Here is a 23391-nt window from a genome sequence, read left to right as displayed (position 1 = left end):
GTCCTTTATTTTATGGCCTGTTAGTCCTGGGAATCTCTTCTTCATCCCTTTCTGTCCATGAGCTACAATGTGTCTACTCACCTGTGGTTTGGTGAATTTCTGAAGAAATCCTGGCTACATTTTCTTGAGTTTTCAAGTGATTTTTTGTTGCTTTTTCCTAGCTGACTGGGGAGAACAGGTACAGTCTGCTGCTACTTCATCATCATGCCCCTGGAAGCGCTCTCTAATTTCATCCTTTAGGACATGACTGTCTTCTTTTTCAAGCACCATTTATTGAAGAGATGGTCCCTTTCAGACGTATAATTTTGGTTCCTTGGCCATGAGTGAAGTGACTGTATTGATGTGGTTCTTTTTTTACTTTTTGAATATACTTGGTGATTCATCAGATTGCTTATATTTTATCAGGGAAAATCATGCACAACTCACTGCTGAACCATTGAGAAGATCCATTGAAATAATTCCTTTTATCACTGAAACCATGTGGCAACCAGTAAGGCTTACATGAGCATTTTCTCTCTGCACTGAGCCAACTGGTAAATGTATCAGATTGCCTCAGAATGTATATTTACTGAGTCTCAGTGGAAGTAAGGTTTCAGACCTTTCTTCAGTATATCCCTCTGGTAGACAGAACAGCTGATACAAAACTGTCCACATCCGCATGCCTGAAGTCTGTCAGTAATTAATTTACATGGAAAAAAGGGCTTTTCAGAGAACACTAAGTTCAGGGCTTTGAGATGTGAGATAATTCTGGAACATTTGTGAGTACTGGATGTAACCACATTCATCTTTCTAACAGGGAAACAGAATATTTGAATTAGAGAGGCAAGAAATGAGAAAGAGATGGTAGATGGTTTTGAAGTGTTATAATCTGATGTTGGAGATGGAGGGAGGGGGGTGTAAGTTAACTGCAGCTTCAGGTATCTGGGGGAGTAAGGAAATAGAGACTCCCTGGGTTCCAGGAAAGGACACACCTTTGCTTTCACCTTGCTTTGAGCCCATTTCACATGACTGGCCTCCAGAACTATAAGGTAACATATCACTGTTTTTACAAACCATGAAATTTGTGAGAAATTGTCAGAGAAACCATTGGAAAAGTACACACTCCCTAATAACAATACCTATTGAAAGTAGATTAATAGCATTTATTCCCCATTGGACAGATACAAAAAAGAAGGCTCTCTAATATGCATGTCTTCTTCACAGCTTAATAAATGAGCTTTCTCACCCATTTTTATTTTATTTTTTATGTTTTTTACTTTCTTTATTGGGGAATTAATGTTTTACATTCAACAGTAAATACAATAGTTTGTACATGCATAACATTTCCCAGTTTTCCATATAACAATACAACCCATACTAGGTCCTCTGTCATCCTTATTGGACCAGTATTCTCCCCACCCCCACCCACCCCAGAGTTTTTTTACTTTGGTGCAATACGCCAATTCCAGTTCAGGTTCTACTTGTATTTTCTCTTCTGATCTTGTTTTTCAACTTCTGCCTGAGAGTGAGATCATCCCATATACATCCTTCTGTTTTTGACTTATTTCACTTAACACGAATTTTTCAAGGTCCATCCAAGATCGGCTGAAAACAGTGAAGTCACCGTTTGTTAAGTGAGTTGTATTCCATTGTGTATATAGACCACAACTTGCTCAGCCACTCATCTGTTGTTGGATTCTTGGGTTGTTTCCAGGTTTTGGCTGTTACAGATTGTGCTGCTAAGAACATATGTGTACACAGATCTTTTTGGATGGGTGTGTTGGGTTCGTTTGAATATATCTCCAGGAGAGGAACTGTAGAATCATAGGTCAGGTCCATTTCGAGCCTTCTGAGAGTTCTCCAGACTGCTCTCCACAGAGGTTGGACCAATTTACATTCCCACCAGCAGTGTAGGAGGGTTCCTTTGACCCCACAGCCTTTCCAGCACTTGCTGCTGTTACCTTTTCTGATGGATGACATTTTCACAGGAGTGAAGTGGTATCTCATTGTTGTCTTTATTTGCATTTCTCTGACAAAGACTTGGAGCATGTTTTCATGTGTTTGTTGGCCTTTTGGATCTTTTCTGTGGTGAATATTCTGTCCATGTCCTTTCCCCATTTTTGGATGGGTTTATTTGTTTTCCTGTTGTTGAGTTTGGCAAGCTCTTTATATATTCTGGTTATTAGCCTCTTCTCTGATGTATGGCATGTAAAGATATTCTCCCATTCTTCCTCACACATTTTTCTTAGGAGTGAATGAAAGCACACCTGCTTATGCTAATACCTGACAGATGAGATAAGCTGCATAGAGGTACTGGAGCGTTCCATGAGAGTATGATGAGTCCAGCAGGAGAGCCAACTTTGAATAGGTCTTCTGCAGAGAAACATCCCTCTATTGTGTGAGAGAAAAATGTAAACAAGTCCCATAAAATCTAGTTGCTCCCACCTGCAGGGTGGAAAGCTTCACAGGTGGTGAAACAGGGCTGCAGGTATCTCTCTGTCTCTCACCCTCTCTATCTCTCTCTTCTCTCTATTTCTGACTGTCTCTATCCAATAAATAAATAAAGATAATTTTTTAAAAAATCTTTAAAAAATCTAATTGCTGTAACTAGAACAAACTGTAAGCCAAATCTTTCTCTACAAAACAGACTTTCTTTTCTTGCCTTCAAAGAAAGCAGTCCATTATTCTTACAACCAAATGGGTTTATTTGGAAGCAGGCAGTAGAAGGAAAAGGAAGATTAAAGAGTGGGTTCATCTCATATCACCTTCTTAAATTCAAGGAGAACAACCCCCTCCATTACCTACCTTCCCTCTCATTTCCACTCAAGAGAGAGACAACATCACCAGCATCACCTTGGAGGGAGCCCAAAGGTGATAGATACATGCAGATGCTCCCTAGCCCTGATCTCACTTTTATAGGATTTCTGCGTGCTAGTGTTCAAACTTCTCTGTTGAAAGAAATAAAAGGACTGAGGAGAAAAGCTCAATGTTCAGAAAGCATGCATCATTGCTCTTTAAATAGATTTTTAAGAGGAAGCTGTTCTGAGACACCTATCTCAAATAATCCTGTTAGGCTAAGACAGTACTTAGGTAGGACAATTATTTCATCTGGATGGGCTTTGAAGAAGTTTTTTGGACCATGCTTGACAGGTGACTATAATCCTTGCTGGCAAAACCAGTATCAGATAAATACTCTGCTGGGAGTCTGGACTTGGGCACTGAGGAAAAGGGTAATTGGCCTGAAATGGATTTTCTGCAGGTAATTATAAGTTAGATTCTGTATCTTCAGAAATAGAAGTCCAATGTGAAAACTTAGATATTAGTAAAGTTTAAAAAGTACTTATTAAGGAAAAATATTTCATATACTATCTGGTAAAAAAAAAGTTCTATTCTAAATTCAAGTCTTATTATGGCCTGCTCTCTTGATTGACATCTAAGTTTTCCTTCAAGGTTATGTCTTTTATTCTTTTCTCCAATGTGGCTGAACCCACTGGTATTAAAATTCAGAGGACACACACAGTAACACTGCGATTCACCTCATTAGGGATATTTTACGATATTATATAACTGCTAGTCTTCAGAAGCCCATGATTGCAGTGTCTTCAGTTTTTACTTTCACAGTTCTTTGAAGGTTCCCGTTTTGTTAGTTGATGTACTAGGCCTCTGACTGCCTTAACAGGCCTGCTCTGCAAATACTCATTCTGTATGAATAACTCTGGAGTATATCACGTGGGCCTCAGCTTCTTTAACTCAGGAATCGAGGACTCTCCTGTCACCAAAAGAGGATCCTGATGTCACCAAACCCACTAAGTTGTTGTGAGGGTTAAATACCATAACCACAACAAATCATTCAGCATGACTTAATTTCCTATCAGGATATTGCTACAAGAAAGCAAAAAGTCCTGTGTATATGATCAAGACAACACATTAAAAGGATCAAGGAAAGACACTGACAATTAAGTTTATTAACTTTTTGCTGAAGTTATATGCATATCTTTTAGTCCTCAGGTCTGAGGAGGTGAACTCAGTTTCCAACATTGTTGAAATATAACTGACATGTGACACTAGGCAGCTTAAGGTGTGCAATATGGTGATTTGTTGTGCATACATATGCATATTTATTAAAACGAGAATCATAAAAAGTGTTAAATAACACATCCATCACCTCACAGAATTTCAGATTTATGGTGCTGTAAGATGTCTCACTCTCTCTATTTTTTTTTTAATGTAAAAGTTGGCTATGGAGGGGTGGAAGTTTACATGTGTGAAGCCCTGGTAACACACATGCGCACGCACACACAAATGAACATGCACAGGCATGGAGAGGGCAAGAACAGATTATTTTATTTCTGTTTACTTGTCTTCACTTTCTCTCATCATTGTGGTATGGCTTTCAGCATAAAGGTCTCTCACCTCCTTGGCTACATTTTATCCTAACAGCGTTTGGTCTCTCACCTCCTTGGCTACATTTTATCCTAACAGCGTTTGATGTTATATTAATGGGTGGTGCCCTTTGTTGCACTTTCAGGCATTTCCTTGGTGCATAGCAAAACTACTGGAATTTTGCATGTTGGTTTTATACCCTCCAACTTACAGAAGTCATTGAATAGTCTTGAAAGTGTCTTGGTGAATTCTTTTGGGTTCTTTTGTTTAATATGTATGATAATGTCTTTTGTGAACACACACATTTTACTTTACCTCTTCCATTCTAATTTGGATGCTTTTTATTTCTTGCCTTTGTGTTCTAACTCAGACTTCCAGTACTCTCTGGAATTACCTAGAACAGGATACAAGGGGGCATCTAGTGATGTTGCTGATCCTATAAGAAGACTCTTGGGGGTCGGGCGGTGGCGCAGTGGGTTAAGCGCACGCCACGTGGCGCAAAGCGCAAGGACCGGCGTAAGGATCCTGGTTCGAGTCTCCGGCTCCCCACCTGCAGGGGAGTCACTTCACAGGTGGTGAAGCAGGTCTGCAGGTGTCTGTCTTTCTCTCCCCCTCTCTGTCTTCCCCTCCTCTCTCCATTTCTCTCTGTCCTATTCAACAACGAACAACATCAACAATGGTAATAATAATGACCACAACGAGGCTACAACAACAAGGGCAACAAAAGGGGGGGGGGCTGGCCTCCAGGAGCGGTGGATTCATGGTGCAGGCACCGAGCCCAGCAATAACACTGGAGGGAAAAAATAATAATAACATGCAAAAAAAAAAGACTTTACCTTTTTCTTCTTCTAGCATGATTTGAGCTGTGTATTTTTCACATGAGGCCTTTATCCAGTTTCAAAGCTTTTTCAGAAGTTAAAACCTGAGTAAGCTTGGTGGGCTTACCTGCCATGCCATACCCTTGAGGGGCAGGAGCTGGCTCATGAGTCACCTCAGGGTCTTCGGTCAGGATGAAAGTCTTGTGTACATTGCCAGACTATCTGGTGAGTGTGACCCCTCCTAGACCCTTGAGTCAAGGTGCTAGTGATAGCAGACCAGACTGAGTCCAGAGCACACAGACCTGTTTCCATAGCCAGGACTGTGCATAGTGTGAGTCAGCTACCACAGCATTAGGCTGCTTTCTCTGTGGCCAGCATCATTCTTTGGCTGCATGGGGGTCGTAGTCTCCTACTTAGATCCCAATGTTCCCCAAATCACACTAATCAGTAGTTGGGTCTTAAATTATTGAGTAGAATGCATGCAAAGGCCACCTTATTTGGCAGCTTTGGTGATTTCTTTCTCCTATGAGGGAAATGTATTAATGCCCATATAGGGAAGACATTGGAAGGGTTACTTAAGTTTGTAAAAATCTTGAATAATGGAAGGTTCAATCCTTTTCTCTCAGAGAAAAAAGGAAGAAAGTCTGTTTTTATCATGCAGTCTCCTTGTAACATGAAATCATATCCCCTTGAGATGATCATTGCATAGACGCTGTTTGAATGTGTCTTCTTTCTCCAAGTTGTATTTTTAAAGACAGAGTAATAGCAAGAAAAGCAATGCTGCTAGATAAAATGCATGGCACCTTCCCAGGAAGGTCAGCAAGTCCTGAGAATAGGGGGTTCTTGGCTAGATTCTGTGATAAATCCTGGAAAGAGGTAGAGAAATAGGGGTAGGAAGGCTGTGTCTCCAGGTAAAGATAGACCACAGACATCTGTGTTATGGGATTTTCCATGATGCCTTGGTTGGTATTTAGAGTTTCTCTATAGAGCATTTGAATGTCAACTTAGACCATTAATAGACTTCTCACCTCAGCCTTTCAGGAAGAAAATTATTAACTATTGTCTTGCTGGAAAGCATTGGACAGCAGTATTAAGCATATGGCCTTTGGCATTAAATAGCCTGGTGTTACTTCCAGGTTCTTTAACTTAATGGCTCTGTGACTTCAGGCAAGTTGCATAGTCTATCTAAACCCCACTTTTTATGCCTATAAATAGTGATAGTAATATTATATTGGGTGACAGGTAAATGGAAGAATGAATGTAATTTGTGAAGTTGTTGACATATGCTAAGAGGTCAGGAAGAGTGATCTTTAATCGTACTGGTCATGAGGACTTCTAAGTGACTGTGTTTTTTTTTTTTTTTTTTTTTTTGCCCCTCCAGGGTTATTGCTAGGGGTTGGTGCCTGCACTATGAATCCATGCTCCTGGAGGCCATTTTTCCCATTTGTTACTATTATTGATTAGCATTGCCGTTATTATTATTGTCGTTGTTATTGCTGTCATTGTTGTTGGGTAGGACAGAGAGAAATGGAGAGAAGACAGGAAGGCAGAGATGGGGAGAGAAAGATAAGACACTTGCAGACCTGCTTCACAGCTTGTGAAGCAACGCCCTGCAGGTGGGGAGCCAGGATCTCGAACTGGTATCCTTATGCAGGGTCTTTGCATTTTGTGCCATGTGCACTTAACCTACTGTGCTACTGCTCCCCCCATGTGCTTGTATTCTTTACTATCCTCTATATTTTGAGAGGACTCTGGTGAAAAGGATAAGAGGATCAGCTGTGTCTTGAGGCTGAACCTACTGGAAAGGGCCCCAGAGCTTCTCTGGGAGGTCCTTAGCCTTAGTTGTACAGAGAACTACATGGAGATTCTCTAAATGCCCTGTTGCTAGACAACCCCCAGACCAGGAAACCTCAGGATGACCTTAGCATTGGAAAGCTCTCCTGCTGACTCTAATGTGCATCCTTGGGTGAAAAATGCATTAGCTCCTGGCAGCTGAAGATACAGTCTGAAGACCAACAGCCTTGGCATCACTTGGGAGCTTGTTAGAAATATTTGGTCTTGCTCTACCCTAGCCCCACATATACTGAACCTGCCTGTGCTTTAACGAGGTCCCTGGGCACATTCAGTTTTGAGAAGCAGACTGTCGCCAGATGCTTCCAGCAACAACTCTGAGCAGATGCTCTCCACAGCAAATAATTGGAAGAGTAGTTTGATCACTTCTTGCTATCTTTATCTGGCCAACAGTTCCAAAGAATGTTTCCCACGCTACCTCTGGCTCCTCAGTTGTCTTCAAAATGTGGCTTGGGTTTCTGTTTCTATCTTGGAATTCATTCCAGAGGACACTGTATTAGCTCTTTTTTTTTTTTTCTTTTTTTCCTCCTCCAGGGTTATTGCTGGGGTCGGTGCCTGCACCATGAATCCACCGCTCCTGGAGGCCATTTTTTCCTCCTTTGTTGCCCTTGTTGTAGCTTCGTTGTGGTTATTATTATTGCCCTTGTTGACGCAATTCGTTGTTGGATAGGACAGAGAGAAATGGAGAGAGGAGGGGAAGACAGAGAAGGGGAGAGAAAGATAGACACCTGCAGACCTGCTTCACTGCCTGTGAAGCGACTCCCCTGCAGGTGGGGAGCCGGGGGCTCGAACCGGGATCCTTACGCCGGTCCCTGCACTTTGCGCCACATGCGCTTAACCCACTGCGCCACCGCCCGACCCCCTGTATTATCTCTCTGGAGGAACTTCTTCAAAATGCTGTTGCTTCTCTTGAACAAAGCATATGAGATCATATTGCTAGTCCCCTCAAATTCTTTTTCCCTTTAGGTATAACAAGAGCTGTTCTGGGAGTCGGACAGTAGCTCAGCAGGTTAAGCACTTGTGACACAAAGCACAAGGACCAGCTTAAGGATTCTGGTTCGAGCCCCCAGCTCTCCACCTGCAGGGGAGTTGCTTCACAAGCTTCTCTGTCTTCCCCTCCTCTCTCCATTTCTCTCCTATCCAACAATGATGACATCAGTAAAAATAATAATAATAACTACAGCAATAAAACAACAAGGACAATAAAAGGAAATAAATAAATAAATATTTAAAAGAAAAAAAAAGAGCTGCTCTCTGGCACTCACCGACTCAGTGTGAACTCAAACATCCCCTGGAAAACCATGCAGCATTGGTAGGCATGGTCCAACATTCACTCCTGTGACCTTGAAGCCAGGCAACTGGGAAGAGGACCTAGCAAAGCCTTGCAGTTTCTCTTCTCAGGCCAGATATTATTACTATTTTATTATTATATTTTTATTTCTTAAAACTTTACTGTGGAGATTAATGATTTATAGTATAGTTGTTGTTGGCACATGGGTACAATTTTTCATCTCCCCATGATAAGTGTCTGCAAAACACTCATCCCCAACCTTTATACCATCATGTACCAGGACCCCTGAACTCCCCAGCCCCATTCTTGCTCTCCTTTTTCAGATTTGGTGTAAGTTTTCTCTTTCTATTTCTCAAGTTTATCATATGAGTGAGATCATTCAGTATCCATTCTTCTTACGTCAGCTTATCTCATTTAGCATGATTCTATCAAGCTCCATCCTAGATGAGGTGAAGGAGACGACTCAATCTTTTTTTAACTCCAAGTAGTATTCTATAATGTGTATATACCGCAGTTTTTTTTTTTTTGTTTGTGTGTGTGTATGTATATACCACCCAAGTCAGATGTTCTTTAAGATTTATTTCATTCCAGGTTCAAGTCCTCAGCCCCCACCTACAGGAGGAAAGCTTCATGAGTGGTGAAACAATACTCTTTTTCTATTTCCCCTCTCTATCCATTCCCTCCATTTCTCTGTCTCTCTTAAAAAAAAGGTGGGGGGAGGTCTGTCAGGCTATACTATTTTTAGGCATTTATTCAAAGGACACTCAAACTGTAATTTGAAGGGACATATGCACCCCTATGTTCATAGCTGCACTATTCACATTAGTCAAAGAGTGGAAGCAACCTAAATGCTTATCAACTGGCTAAAGAAGTAGTTGTGAAATATATATCCCAGGGAATACTACTTGTGATTTTACTTAGTGAAATAAGTAAAGAGATGAAAGACAACTACTAGATGGTGGAGTCTAGTGAACCGATACACATGAACTTGAAACAAACAAACAACCAAACTGTTTCTGAGACTTGTGAGAACCATGGTGGTTACCTTTGAGAGGTGGAATGATGGGAACACAGACCTTTGGTGGTGGGTGTGGTGTGGAAGTATACACGTAATCTGACACTCTTGTAACCCACTGTTAATCACAAGTTTAAGATGGAAAAAAAAAAACCTGGGGGCAGGTGGTGGCACACCTGGTTGAGTGCGCATATTACAGTGCACAAGGACCCAGTTTCATGTCCCCACCTGCGATGTGAAATCTTTGCAAGCAGTAAAGCAGTGCTGAAGGTTTTCTCTCTACCTCTCTCTTTCTTCATCTCTCTTCCCCTTCTCTCTCTCCTCTTTCTTCCACTGTCTTTCCCTCTCTCTTTCTCTCTCTCTCACTGTTTATTTTCCCCTTCCCTCTTCATTTCTCTGTCTCTATCAAAGAAAAATATAAAGTATATTATTTAAAATGCTGTCAGGAGCGGTGGATTTGTCATGAAGGCACCAAACCCTAGTGATAACCCCTGCTCAGCTCTAACTTATGAAGGTGTAAGGGATTAAACCTGTGACCTTGGAGGCTTGGGTATGAGAGTCTCTTTGCATAACCCTTATGCTATCTCCCCTACCCTGTGTTTTATTTATTACAAATGAGAAAAAAGTCATAGCATCATTCTGGAATTTGCCAGGTATCAAACTGGGAAGCTCAGGCTTGAAAGGCCCATGTCAACTCAAACCTGATGAAATAGAAAGAAGTAGGAGAAAAAGTGTTAGAGAAAGATGCAGGGGTAGTGTCAGTGAACACTTAGCCACAGTGTGGTAGCAGCCAACAAGCAACAAAAGCACGTTTGCTGCATGCAGTTACTTTCCTCTAACAAGTCTTGGTCATGGGCCTGTACTCAGGACAGCCACTGAGGGTCCCACACTGTCCCAGGCTCCCTTTCAGCACCTCCTGCACCAGCTGCTGAGCTCAGGGAAAGGAAGTTGAACTACCTCACATTGTGAATGAATTTTTATTGTTGTTTAGATGTGATATATGTCATTTCAATCTTTATTTCACTGTCCTGGCAAACTTCAAAGGATGAGAGGGAATGAATATCATTTTGCCATGTAAGAAGAGGAACATTTAGGGTCTGGGTAGTGGTGCACATGGCTGAGCGCACATGTTACAATGCATAAGGGCCCTGACTCCCAAGCACTGGATCCCCACCTGCAGGGGGGAAGTTTCACTAGCTGTGAAGCAGTGCTGCTGGTGTCTCTCTGCATCTCTGTCTCCCCACCTCCCCCATCCCTCTCAATTTCTCTCTGTCTCTATCCAAAGAAAGAAAAATATTTAAAGAAAAAGAAGAGGAGCACTGAATGTGCACGGGCATATTTTTTCAGTCCAATTTTAGGAAATTTTTCATTTATTTACTATTTCACACTTATTCCATTTTATATTTATCTTGAATTCCTTTTTTACATATAAAGAGAAACTTATTATATTTCATCATAACAAAAAGGGGACCTCACATTCAGGTGACTCTCCAGCTCTTGTGCTGATGTTATATTGATGTTCACCAGTTTTTTTCAGTCCAGTTAAGTTTTTTCAATACATCAAGAGATATTCTTTCTTTGATGTTGAATGCTTCTATTTAATAAAAAAAATGTTATTGAGAAAGATGCATAAGGCGGCACGCATTTCTTTGTTATTCTCACAGATCTGGAGATCTTATTTTACTACTTCATCAGAGCATTTTCTGTGGAAATCTTAGTACAGCAAAGCTTCTGATGCTTTGTAGTCTAGAATTATTTTTATTATGCCCTGACATTTGAATGGCAGTTTAGCAGGCTATGCAATCCTAAGTTCAATTTCCTTTACTTCAACTATTTCAAAAGATAACACTGTCTTCTTGTTTTCAGTGATGTGTGATAATTGTTCCTTTGTGTGGAGTATATTCTGTGTTAGCTTTTTTTTTTTTTTAGGATTTCCTGTTTGTGATGTTTGGAAATCTCACTACAATTTTTATAGGTCTTTGTCACTATGATTTCTTGAATTGGATGGTCTACATTTTTTTTGTTTAATTCCATGATTCCAGGAAATGGTTCTCTGTTAGTTCTTCAGATATTCTTTTATTTTTTTTATTGGGGGATTAATGTTTTACAGTCGACAGTAAATACAATAGTTTGTACATGCATAACATTTTGCAGTTTTCCACACAACAATACAACCCCCATTAGGTCCTCTGCCATCCTGTTCCAGGACATGAATTCTCCCCTTTAAATATTTTTTATCTCCATTTGTTTCTTTGTTTTCCCTTTTACAAGAGCACTGCTCAATGATGGCTTATGGAGTTGCTGGGGATTGATCCTGGGACCTTTGGGACCTCAAGTGTGAAATTATATTTGCATAACTATAATGCTGTCTCCCCAGGTCCTTGTCTCCATTTCTAATTCTCCTTGCTATGAGTCCACACCTTCATATTTTCACATGATTTTTTTCCCCTTTTGTCCTCTACTTGAAGATCCCATCTATGTGGTCTACCAGTTGGTTAATTTGTTTCTTATCCATATCAGTTCTGCTATCTAATATACTCATTAAGTCTTTTATGTCAAATGGTATCTGAAGGGGCCAGAGATGACTTACCTGCACCAGGTCTAGCACATATTTTACCATATGTGAGGAACTGGGTTTGAACCTTAGCACCACATGGGAGCATTGTGAACAGAACAGGGAAGGAACAGTGTGTGTGTGTGTGTGTGTGTGTGTGTGTGTGGCGGTGGGGATGCTGATGGACAAAGTGACTGCACCCTTCTGATGACTCTATGGTTGTGTTCTAGGCTTCTTTAGAGCACAGGAGGTTTGTGGTAGTTAGAGTGCAATTTATTGATGGTATGTTGATGGTATGTTGGCAGGGTGGGGTGGTGGTGGCTGTATCTCCTCTTTCTGTCTCTAACCTTCTATCTCCAAATAAAAGAATGAAAAAAAAAAAAAAAACGGGTTCCAGAAACCCCCCAGTGGCATTGTTAATGCATGAAGCCTTGAGTTTATTTCATTATGCTGCATTAAAAAATACTAAATACAGTTGTTTTTATACTAAATTTTATGCTTGGGTCTGTTTTTATAGATATGAAGAGAGGCAAAGGGAGAGAGTCCAAGAAACCACAGCACTAAAGCTTCCTTCAGTGTGCTTGAGTCTTGTCTTGTTTCCTTGTTCTTAATTCATTATCTGCCCCACATATTTTTAGTCTACTTTAATTTTAAAAGTCTTGGTCTGGGGGCTGGTAGTGGCGCATCCGGGAGAGCACAGGTTATCACCATGCACAAAGATTCCGATTCAAACTTGGCCTCCACCTACAAGTACACTTCCTCCTGAACCACAGGTGAGTCTGTGAGACAACACATATGGAAGGTCAAATCTTTACTTATGTATCTGTTTAAATATATATTTCAGTGCTTGTCAGTGAGTTCAGAGCATATGTATTATTGGGTGGTGTAGTGCCACTGGTGAGTTCAACGGTGGAGGGTGGAGAAGGCAACAGGAAATCCTAGTCAGTTCTGCCTCAACTCACAAAATTGTTCGTGAAGTCAAAGATTCAACCTCTTCCAGTGACAGTGATTCATTTACATTTTGTGTGTTTGGAATGCTGATGGACAAAGTGACTGCACCCTTTTGATGACTCTATGGTTGTGTTCTAGGCTTGTTTAGAGCACAGGAGGTTTGTGGTAGTTAGAGTGTGATTTATTGATGGTATGTTGAGATATCCTGTCTCATGGCAGAGATGAACAAGCAAGCGTGGGCCTCCAGCCATCCTTTGTCTGTTTGTATTTCTGCCAGCTTCTGCCTGAGCATCTGCCCCCTCCACACACAGCTAGTTCAGACTCAAGGCTAGCCAGGGGCATTTCAAATTTTTCTCTGTTCCTCTGTGATTTATCTTGGGAATGAAATAGAGTCAACTTCTTGAATAGGATGTGACCTTTAAATATATTTATATAGCAATCTAAGTTGTAATTGGCATTCTTTTTTATTGTGTTATAGGAACATAAACATTGTCTAAGTTTTAGGGCCAAAGATGGATCAGAGGTAGGGTGCATGCCTCATGTTGGTGAAACCCTGGGTTTTATCACCATAATCACATTAAAAATCATATAAGCTCTAGATATATTCAGAAAAGCTTTATATATGCAAAAGATTCTGGATATTAACCTGTTTTGTTAGAAGTGTGATTTGATAAGTATCTTCTCCCATTTGGTGGGATGCTTTTTAGTTTTGATGATGATTTTCCTTTCAGTATATAAGTATGGATATCTTTCTATTCTTGTGTCTTTTAAAAAAATTATTTATTTGATTTTATTGAGAGATATATATAGAGAGAGACCAGGGCACTGGTCATCTCTGGTTTATGGTGGTGCTGGGGATTGAATCTGGTAGTTTCAGGCATGAAAATCTGTTGCATAACCATTATACTGTTTCCCCAGCCTCCTTTTCAATTTCTTTAAATGTCTGTTTATCAGTGTGTAGTTATTTATTGACTAAACATATTCTAGTGTAATTATTTTTATTACATCTTTCTACTAGTTTATTTGTATTTAGAAATGCACAGTTCATTGATTATTTATTTTGTATTTTGCCACTTTAGTATTTTTTTAAATTTTTATTTCTTTATGTCTATGTATACTGTAAATACCCTCTGGACATGTGATAAATTTACTTCTTCCTTCCCAGTTTGGGTACTTTCAGTATTCTTACCTTGTCCACTCTCTCCTTAGTATTTTCAAAACTATGCTGAATAGTAGTGATAAGAATAGATATCTTTGTTTTGTTTCTGATATTGAAGTAAAAGTCTTCTTTCACGTTTTGATACTGATGTTGATTGTGGATTTGTCATGTGGTCTGTTATCTTGAAGTAAACTCCTATATTCATTTATTGAGACTTCTTTTTTGTCTCCAGGGTTATGGCTGGGGCTTGGTGCCTCCATTATTAATCCACTGCACCTGGAGGCTATTTTTCCCCTTTTGTTGCCCTTGTTGTTTTATCATTGTTGTGGTTATTATTGTCATTATTAATGCCATTGTTGTTGGATAGGACAGAGAGAAATGGAGAGAGGAGAAGACAGAGAGGAGGAAGGAAAGACAGACACCTGCAGACCTGCTTCACCGCCTGTGAAGCGACTTCCTACAGGTGGAGAGCTGGGGGCTCGAACCAGTATCCTTATACAGGTGCTTGTGCTTTACGCCATGTGTGTTTAACCTGCTGTGCTACTGCCCAACCCCCTTGAGACTTTTTTTAAGCATAAATATGTTTAGTTTTGTCAAATATATTTTTTTGAAATCTGCTGAAATAAATATAGGCTTTACTCTTTCCTCTTGTTAATATGCTGTATTATCTGTATTGATTTACATATGTTGAAATGCATGTCTTCAATAGGTTCCATTTGGCCATGGGAGTATGACTTTTTTGATGGTTTGCTGAATTCACTTTATTAATATTTTGTTGAGAATTTTTGTATCTTTGCTCACCAAAAATATTGATCCATACATTTTACTTGTAATGTTCTTGCTAGGTTTTGGAACTAGAGGTTGGAACTAACAGGTTTCATAAAAGATATTTGCAAGTACCTCCTCCTTTTCAATTTTTAAGAAGAGATAGAGAAATGTAGGTATTAAATCTTCACAAGTTGTTACAGAATTTGTTAATGAACCTAAATGGTCACAGGATTTTGTTTATCAGGAGGCTTTCTAGTATGTATGTATTTTATTTCTCCAATGTTATTGCTGGGTCTTGGTGCCTATACTGTGACTCTACTGCCTCCTGCAGTCATTGTGCCACTCCTTATTTTTCTTTACTTATTTCATTGTTGGTAGAGACAGAGAGAAATTGGGAGGAAGATAGACAAGGAAGATAAAGAAGGAGAAAGAGAGACACCTGCAACACTGCTTCACTGCTCCTAGAGGTTTCCCGCTTTAGGTAAGGACCAGGGTCTTGACCCAGGGTTATTGCCCACAGTAATGTGTGTGCTCTACTGGGTGTGCCAACCCTGCTCCTCAGAAGACCTTTCATTAGATTTCTTTTTTATGAGAGAATGAGAAAAAAGTGTGTGTGTGTGTGTGTGTGTGTGTGTGTGTGTGTGTGTGTGTGTAGAGTGAGAGTGAGAGAGAGAGAGAAAGAGAGAGAAAGAAAGAGAGAGAGAGAAGCCATATGGCTACTGAACTCTAGCATATGCAATGCTAGGAATTGAAATTGTCATCTGAGTCCCGTGCTCTACCACTGAGCTCTCCCTGGTCCTCAGGAGACTGTTGATTTACTATTTATTTTCTGTTTATTATTTATTTTTTAGAATTTATTTATTTATCCATGAGAAAGACAGGAGGAGAGAAAGAACCAGCCATCACTCTGGTACATGTGCTGCCGGGGATTGAACTCAGGACCTCATGCTTGAGAGTCCAGTCCACTGCGCCACCTCCCGGGCCACTGTATATTATTTATTATGTGTATATTCAGACCTTCTCTTTCTTCTTGATATAGTCTTGGAATGCTATATGCTTTTAAATATCCTAAATATCTTTCATCTCTTCTATGTTTTCCAACTTGGCACTCCATAATTATTCTTTATTACACATAATGCTTTGTGCTTCTGTAATATCTTCTGTTATCTCTTTTCTCCTCTGACTTTGTGATTTATCTCTTTTGTGAATATGTTAAATCTGAGTACTTATTTTATTTTGATAGAACAGAGAGAAATTGAGATGGGGAGAGAGGGAAAGAGACAGAGAGATACCTGCAGCCCTGCTTTATTGTTTATGAAGCTTTCCCCCAGCAGGTGGGGACCAGGGGCTTGAACCCGTGTCCTTGTGTATGCTAATGCATGCACTTTTTAATTTTATTTTCTTTAATGTAAACTTACATTTTTTTTTAGATTGTCCTCTCTTGAAATAGGCCTGTCTTTCTATTAACTTCCCTCCTAGTCCTACCATACTGCATCAGATAGGTTCTAATAAATCGTGTCTTCGTCTGTCTGTGTGTTTGTGTGTATCTATGTGTGTGTTCTCAGTCTTATGTATTTGCAATTTCATTGATCTGGGCCACTTAATTTTTAGATTAGATACAGAGAAGGAGAGACACCACAGCAGCAAAGCTTCCTCTGGTTCCATATACTTCCTGTATGATTCCAGGCTCAAACTCATGGCAGTGCAGGCACTCTACCTAGTGAAGTATCTCCTTTGCCCAGAGCTCTTTACATTTCATTTATAACTACCTCGTTGACAGATCAATTCTCACTAGCATATTGTTTGTTCCCTACAAATATACAGTCTGCCAACCTTCTATTGGCTGATTCCCAGTTCCATGCCAGTGTGATCCAAATAGGCACTGGACATGAATTCAGCCTTAGGAAGGCTGACACTTGTTTTGAGTCCCAACATAAAGTCTGTCCTGGACAATGTTCCATGAGCACTTGAAGAGAATGAGTGACCTATTATTTGGGGGTAAAATACTAGCCAGTAATGTACTAAGTTTACCCTATCTAATTTGTAATTTAAGAGCATTTTTTCTCCTTGTTGGGTTTTTCTGACTAATGTGTCCATTGCTGAAAAGTGTTGTATCCTCTGTTATTATTGTGTTGCTTCTAGTGTTTCCTTCTGTTTCACTTTAGGACTGTTCATGTTTGCTGTATGTAGTTTGTGCTTCCACCATGGGCATATGTGTATATAAAATTTAAAAGATCATATATATGATAGACTATATATATGAGCTTTTAAAATCATTGTTGATTGATCCCTTTATAGTACTATAATAGATAAATGTGTGTCTTCTTACCTTTTCACATGGAAATATATTTTATTTTATATAAGCACAATTGTTCTGGATCTTTAGAAACTTTTTCTATTCACTAGAATATCATCCCTTCTTTCCTCTGAGGTCTGTCCTTTTTATTTAGCTGAATCTCTTATAAGTAGTATCTAGCTTGGTTTTGTCTCTTAGTCTAACTAGACAACCAAGGTGAGAGGGTGGGAAATAATATAGTCTCCCGCTCGTTCACTTTTGTGCTTACAGCGGGGTTCCCAGCCCAGCTCCTGTTTTGGGCTGTTGTAGGGCAGAGGCTGTATGTCCCACACTATCTCTGCTCTCTCTTCCCAAGAACCCCTGACAGGGCCAGTCACCCTGTGGTCTCCATCCTTCTAGTTCTAGAGCATGAGTAGCACTGTCTACCCATCATTGGTCACACTAATATGTGGCTCTCCCTGTAACGCAGTCTGTTATTGGTGTCTGAGGTGCAGTGGGTATTTTCACCATATCCCTGCCCTGAGATGTTGTGTCAGTGGTTCCCTCTTGTGTGTAATTGTTACTTCTTCCTCTTAGAAGAGAGGCAGGGAACATTCTCTGTCACCATGTTGGATTGCTCTTTCCCAGGAAACTACTTTGTTGAACCTGTTGCCAAACCACATCATATTATTTTAAGACCTTCTTTCCAAGGGAATTACTTCACTCTTTTTAAAATATCTTCTACTTCCAGGGACGGAGTGGTGGCACACCTGGTTGAGCGCACATGTTACAGTGCTCAAGGACCTGGGTTCGAGCCTCCAGTCCCCACCTGCAGAGGGAAAGCTTTGCAAGTGGTGAAGCAGGGCTGCAGATGTCTCTCTGTCTCTCTCCCTCTCTATCTCTCCTACTCTCGATTTCTGGTTGTCTCTATCTAATAAATGAAGATAATAAAAAAATTTTTTTAAATCTTCTGCTTCCATTATAATATAGTCATCAAATATGAGTTCTGTTCATTCTGTTGGGTGGCATAGATGATGCAAATATCACCTGATTTGCACTTGGGAAGCCTGAATTGGACTTTGTTTTTCTCTTTATCTTTATTTATTGGATATAGACAGCCAGAAAGAGAGAGAGAAAGAGAGATTAAGAGAAATCAAGAGGTTAGATGGAGATAAGAGGAAGAGAGAGACACACCTGCAGCACTGCCTCACTATTCACAGAGCTTTCCCCCTGCAGGTGGAGGCAAAGGACTTAAACCTGGGTTCTTGTACATTGTAACGTGTGTGCTCAACCACCCAGATCCTGGACTTTAGTTTTCTAACAGAGTATAAATATATAGACTCTCTGTGCCTTGGGTATTCTCTGACGTTTTGATTAGGATAAAAGAAAATATTCACCACACATTAAAAAAAAAACAATGAAAATGGAGAGAAGTAATGATAGCTAATATATGCTGAATACCTGCTTCAACCTATACCATTTTATTAGCTCTTAACATGCATAAATGACACTCTGAATAACATTAATTTTCATTTTTTAATAAGAAATTTTTTTTAAATTTATTTATTTATTAATTCCTTTTGTTACCCTTGTTTTGTTGTTGTAGTTATTATTGATGTCATTGTTGTTGGATAGGACAGAGAGAAATGGAGAGAGGAGGGGAAGACAGAGGGGGAGAGAAAGACAGACACCTGCAGACCTGCTTCACCGCCTGTGGAGTGACTGCCCTGCAGGTGGGGAGCGGGGGGCTTGAACTGGGATCCGTCCGCTGGTCCTTGTGCTTAGCGCCACCTGCGCTTAACCTGCTGCGCTACCGCCCGACTCCCCTCATTAATTTTCATTTTATAAATGAAGAGACAGAGAAGCAAAGAACACATCAATCTTACCCTTGTAACTTTACATAATGCAATAGTATGCCACAATGCCCTGTGGGCCCCAGAACAGAAATAAGTGAGAAGAACCATCCTAGTTTTATTACAAAACAATCAATTTACAGGGCATTTTATCTTAATACTTAGAAGACCTAAATATATATTTAATATAAATAATGTGTTAACTGCTATTTCCTGAGTGGCTCAGGTTATTATTTTTTTCAGGGTCCTCTGAGACCATTAGATTAATTACACATTCATGGAGCAAAAGATAAATCTGATATTAGCTAACAATATTTAATTGAAAAGAAACAAGACTAGGACTGGGGACATAGCATACTGATTGATTATGCAAAAAACATTCATAGCTGAGTTACCAAAGGTTTCAGGTTTAATCCTCTGCACGACCAGAGAGCCCAGAGTGTAGCAGTGCTCTGTTAAAAAAAAAAAAAAAAAAAACTCACAAGCATACCAGACCAGAATTTAAAGCAGTTTTCTTTTCTGCCATGTTTTCTTTATAGGATTTGTGATCCATGCCTGTGTAATTCCAGTTCTTCCAGGAGACGATTTCTTAAAGATAGTGACAGAGAAGGACAGACAGAAAAGAGAGACAACATAGAATGGTTCCCCTGTTGGTGAGCCTCCCATGTGCTTGATGCTTCCCTGTGGTGATGTGGTGACCCGGGACTTAACCCCAGGTCCTCCTGCATACTGAAGTGTGCACTTGACCCGGAGAACTGGCTGTCTCCTGGTTCGTCTAGTTTTGTTTGTTTGTTTGATTATTCCCTTTTGTTGCCCTTGTTGTTTTATTGTTGTAGTTATCATTGTTGTTGTTATTGATGTCATCGTTGTTGGACAGGACAGAGAGACATGGAGAGAGGTTGGAAGACAGAGAGGGGGAGAGAAAGACAGACACCTGCAGACCTGCTTCCCCGCCTGTGAAGTGACTCCCCTGAAGGTGAGGAGCCGGGGCTTCAAACCAGGATCCTTGTGCCACCTGCGTTTAACCCACTGCATTACTGCCCAACTCCCATTCTTCTAGTTTTTAATCCTGTTTAAGTGCATGGCAGTGACAAATGCTTACCATATGGTTGTCCTAAAGCATACCAAAATATAAAGTGTCTACTTTAACAACTTTGAGCGATTTGCTTAAAATATATCTATTTATATTTTTTTCATGAACAAGAGATAGAGACACTGAGAGACAGTTTAACTCTGGTAGATGTTAGTGCCAAGGATTGAACCCAGAACTCGCAGGGTCACAGGTATGTTAGGTATGCTGTGCTACCCATGTGCTCTCTGACCTACTTAAGCTATTTTTTTTTTGGGGGGGGGAGGAAATATCTTTCTTCACTTTACATCAGTACATCAGTAATTGAAAGAACTGGGATTTGAATCCAGATCTGTTTCACTCCAAAGTCTATAGTTTTAACCACTAAAATATTTTTTTAATTGGCGGATATGTGGCTTACAGTAATCAGTAAATATAGTTGTTGGCATATGTGTAAAATTTCTCAGTTTTGTAGAAAAAAACATTGTAATTTCCCCCACCTACATCCTCCTCTGCCATCTTGCCCAAGGACCTGAAAGCCTCCCTATGAGGGTCCTTTGCTTTGGTGCAATACACCAAACCTAGTCCAAGTTCTGCTTTGTTTCCCCTCCTGTTCTTATTTTTCAACTCTGTCTGTGAGTGAGATCATCCTATATTCACCCTTCTTTTTCTAGCTGATCTTACTTAACACAATTCCTTCAAAAACCATCCAAGATGAGGTAAGGAAGGTGAATTCATTATTTTTAATAGCTGAGTAGTATTCCACTGTGTATACATACTCCACAACTTTCTCAGCCACTCATCCGTTGTTGGGCATCTAGGTTGCCTCTAGGTTTTGCTATTAAAATTTTTTCCTGCTATGAGCTATAGGTATACACAAATCTTTTTGGATGGGTGTGTTAGGTTCCTTAGGATATATTCCTAATAAAGAAATTGCCTTCTGAGAGTTCTCCAGACTGCTCTCCACAGGAGGTTGGGCCAATTTACATTCCCACCAGCAGTGCAGGAGGGTTCCTTTAACCCCACAACCTCTTCAGCATTTGTTATTGCTCTCTGTGTGGCATGTAAATGTATGTTAACTGTCTTCATACCATTTGTGTATCTTTTATCAAATTATTCCTTGTTGGGGTGCTAAAGTTTAATACAGCATCCCAGTTACATTATCCTATGACATTTTCAATAAAAATTATTTTGGAAAGACTTCCCAACTCTTGGAAAAATCTGTCCTTGCCAAAGAAGTAAAGAACTAAAAAAAATTGCCTTAATCACAAGACAAATGAGCCTTTAAAGTTCTCTGTCCTGTAATAAGTAAGCAAAACACTTAAAGTTGAATGGTAACTTCTTTTTATCTCTTGAGTCCAATTGAAAGTCCTTTGTGAAAAATTTCAAAGGCTTCAACTGACTTGTTTTGCTTAGAAAAGAAAAAATGTGATTTCATTGTAACTGTATGTTATTAGCATTTTTAAAAGAAATGACAGTTAACACCTATTAAAATGTTCCAACTCCTTATGAGGTGCTTTCTGATAAATAAGCAGTTGAAGATGTTCTATACTTCAGGCAAGCTAGTAATTCAAATTGGAGAAAGTTAAAATTGTTCTGCATTCAATTCTTTAAGAGGGCCTCTCCCTTGTGCCCCACCCATAGTGAATGATTTGATAGCATTTTAAATACAAGAAAAAAAAAACTGATTATGATGAAAAAACTAGCCTTGAAATGTGCTGTCTATTTAGATATATTTTTTTAAAAGATTTATTTATTTATGAGAAAGATAGGAGGAGAGAGAAAGAACCAGAGATTACTCTGGTACATGTGCTGCCAGGGATTGATCTCAGGGCCTCATGCTTGAGAGTCTGATGCTTTATCCACTGCATCATCTCTGGGATCACAGATTTTTTTTAAAAAGCTGTTATTCCATGTTTTGTAAGTAAAGAACTCTTCAATCCAACTTGGACCTAACAGGAAACTGGTAACTGGCTATATCTGTTTTACCAAAGTTTCCTTTTAATTTCCTATCATCACAAACAAAAGGGACAAACTAGTACCCAACAGACTCACTTTTATATTATCTATCCCAGAATTTATATTTAAATAGATATCAGCAAGTTTTGGAATAGAGAAATTGCAAAACAAATAAAAAGAAATAAAAGATTTGATTAAAATCTTGGAGAGGGAATAGAAAGCTTTAAGTCGTAAGAAGAAGCAGAAAGATACGTTCGTAGATCATTCTTTCTGTCTCTGGGACTAGAGTTAAGGAGTGGAGGTGTGGAGGCAGAATTTAAAGATAGACTTAGAAAATACAGTGCCAGTGCAAACAGACTGTTACAACAGTATGGTTTCCTGTCACATTCAGGTCATCTCATTCTGTGCATGTGAAATTCAAAAACAGACAAGCAAAACTCTGGTAAAGGTAGTCAGGATCATATTGACCTCATGCTTACAGTATGGGGCAGAGCACAGGGAAGTTTTCTTGCTAGAACTCTCTGCCTTAGTTTGAGTAGTGGGGTCTGTTTATTTGCAGACATTCACTTAGGTAAGGATGGGCTGGCATTTTACATTATTCCACAAACTTATTCCCCACCTTGTGGTCTTCATTTACATATCACATATGTGTGTGTGTTTTCCTGCCAGAGTCTTAGTGTTTTTAGTAATTAAGTGTAGTCCTTCAAGAATCAGACTGTCCAGAGAGAACTCCATCCACCACTCAGTAAGCATAGCCTTCAATAATTATACGTCCTCATTGTTCTGTTTCTATATAAGTAGAGGGATATAACAGGTGATTACATTTACTCATATACGATGCACTGACAGTACCTGGCACGTGCACTCTCAAAAAATAAGTGTCATCCATTCTTTTATGTGCCTGAGTTCCTGACTTTACACCCACTGGCAGGACTAATTATTTCTTTGACTGAAGGTTTCCAGTTTGTCACACAAAATCTCATTTCACTGTGAGTCAGCTTTTCATCATGAAGGATGCCTGACGTATCCGCAGTGTTTCCTGTCAACTTCATTAGCTGCTCACATCACCGTTATCCACCTCCTCTCTCCTCAGATGTGGAAGAAATCCCAGGTGTGCTCTGCCCTTGCTATAAATGCATGAGGCTCGTTTTCTAAAACATCAGGTTTTGTCAATAGCAACAGCTAAGTTTTCAACTAAAAAAGAGTGGCTTCTGAACTACTGCTTTCTTCTGATCTCACTTCAATGACACTAAGGAGCTTGAGTACAAGAGAATTTGAGGGACCTTTGTATTCACATGCGCAAGGATAAATAACCAGTCCCTCCCTCATGCCAGAAAGTGTAATAAGTTATCAGGGACACAATAAAAAACAGCACATTTCAGCCCAGTTTCTATCAGCAGACAGATACAAGTAAGGTATAAAGTTACTAGAAAGGCAAAAAAGTAAAAGCCAGTGTTTTTGATGAA

This window comes from Erinaceus europaeus, chromosome 2 (assembly GCF_950295315.1).
Source record: "Erinaceus europaeus chromosome 2, mEriEur2.1, whole genome shotgun sequence".
Lineage (NCBI taxonomy): Eukaryota > Metazoa > Chordata > Mammalia > Eulipotyphla > Erinaceidae > Erinaceus > Erinaceus europaeus.
Note: the sequence above shows the minus strand (reverse complement) of the source record.